Source organism: Echinops telfairi, unplaced genomic scaffold (genome assembly GCF_000313985.2).
Source record: "Echinops telfairi isolate 266 unplaced genomic scaffold, ASM31398v2 ScPeMD7_7458;HRSCAF=8496, whole genome shotgun sequence".
NCBI classification, from domain to species: domain Eukaryota; kingdom Metazoa; phylum Chordata; class Mammalia; order Afrosoricida; family Tenrecidae; genus Echinops; species Echinops telfairi.
The window spans coordinates 20123790-20126144 of NW_022111358.1; positions in this window are offsets into that span (position 1 = coordinate 20123790).

The window sequence follows — 2355 nt, forward strand, 5'->3', positions numbered from 1 at the left end:
AGGTTCTGAAAAGATTGCATAACAGTGTGTGACCAAAAAGGCCTGACGTGTGATAGTCGCGGGGCTGGTTTTGCCACCAGAGCAATGCACTTGCTTATGCAGCCAAACTCGGTGCACCATTTTTTGACAAAAAAACCCCAGCTTGCCTTTCTTGCGCCACATAATTGACTCACCTGACCTTGCTCCGTGTGACCTCTTTTTGTTTCTGTGGATAAAGAGGGACATGAAAGGACAGGTTTTTTTTGATGTAGAAGAGGTGAAGAAAAAAACGAGGGAGGTGCTGTCCGCCATTCAAACAGATGAGTTTGAAAAATGTTTCCAAGAATGGAATTGCAGATTTGACAAATGTATTCAGTGTAATGGAGAGTACTCTGAAGGTGATAAGGTTGTTTTATAAAAATTTTAAATACATAGCTTTGGAAAAAAAATCTGTTTGGGGGGTATGTGTGTGTAAGTATAAACTGAGAAATGTCTAGTACCCCAAAATATTATAATCAATAATAATTACTGTTGGAAGAATAAATGTTTGTTTTTCTTTTGAAAGAAAACTTGGTGATATATTTCAAATGTTTCAAAATCACATAGTCTGTATAAGTCAAAGATTTCACAGTACATAGACATAAATGTAACTTATAAAATGTTGTAAACATTCAAAAGACGTATAGAGTCTTAAACTAAGATACCATGTAAGTTGACAAAGATTGAACTATAATGAGTGCAATATTGTTTATGTTTTTAGGGGGAAAGCACAATATATATTTAAGAAAAAACAGTACATAAATACACTGCATAGCATTAACCCATTGTATTGTATTTTAATGACATTTATTTAAAAAATAATATTTTGCTTAGCTTTGCAAATAGAGAAAATGCTTTGGGTTTCAGGGCTTAAACTTCCAAACTCAGATATTATTAAGATAAAAGATAAATGGTCCTGACAGAAAAAAAATTGAAATTGAACTTTTAGAGGCCACCTCTAGTCGAATGTGAATTTTTATTATGTTTTTTCTCGTATCATTGAAAAGAAAAGGCACATCTACAGAAGGCTCCATGTGCAGGAGCAGCCCCGTCAGGATATGTATAAACATTCTAAATGCAGAAACCTACAGATGCCTTCATCTCTTAGGAGTTTTCAAGATATTACAAGGGAGATGATATTTATATTTTACCCAAGACTATTTCCACAGCTCTTCCCCCAAAACTGTTCCGCGTCTATTCTGCATTCCATGACCTTCTTGATCCTGCTGTTTATCATGTAGGGCCTATTGGACAGCAATCATATGGTCTTTTATCCGAACTGCTTTTAACCAGTGATATCCCAATATGGTATCAGATCCACATAGTTTTTATTTATCCTATTTCACCTATGTTTAAGAAATGTCATATATGTTTAAACACAATTAGGAAATTGTGCAAACTTGGAACTGACAGAAGAGAGTCGTGGCTGTTCTTTCTGGTTTATCCTTTTTATTTACTCTGTATTGACTAGGCGATTTCACAACTCTCGAGGGGCAGAGAATAAGCTTTTGATTTCTGCCTGGTAGTGGGGGAAATAATTTCTTTCCAGTGAATAGATGGCCCCAAATTACCACTTACTGGCCTATTAGACTTTAACAGGTTATGTATTTAGGATAGCAATCTGATGTTTTTAATTATATTTCCTATAGATATCTACTTTCTTATATTCTCAATGAATCAGAATTTCTTTAATTGATGCCTTAAAATATTTTTGACATGTGCACATTACCTTTTAAAAAAAATTATACATTAGCAGAAATATCCTAAGTGTTATGTCAATAAGCCCTATTAGAATTGGGAATAAATTAAAATAGCTGAGTAATAATGAAGAATTTTATAATATATAATGAATGTGGCATGTGCATGTAACAGGAAGAAAGAAATAGAAATGATAATTATTATAGGTTTAGAGGAAATATTTCAGGTTGGATAAAATAGTTTATATCTTTCATTAAAGGACAATGGATATTAATTTAATTGTCTATATATACATAGCTAGTCATAGGTATCAATAATATTTGCAAATTCTACCTGATATTTATTTTATTTTAAAGTTAATTAGTTGATTGATTTTTGACAATTTCACCAACATCTACTTCACATTTCGTGCATTTCACTAGTTCGATCACTTTCATCAGAGTTGTGCAGCTCTCACCACTGTCAAGTCCATGCTCTTCCTTCTTCCTTGTGCTCCTCGTTAGCTCTCCCTTTCCCACCCACTCCCCTGCCATGTTCCTTTTAAACTATTAATCCAGATGTTGTCTCTATATGGATTTTATATGCAAAAAAATTAAAAATCAAAACAGAACACAAACAACCCAACAGTAATGACAGAAT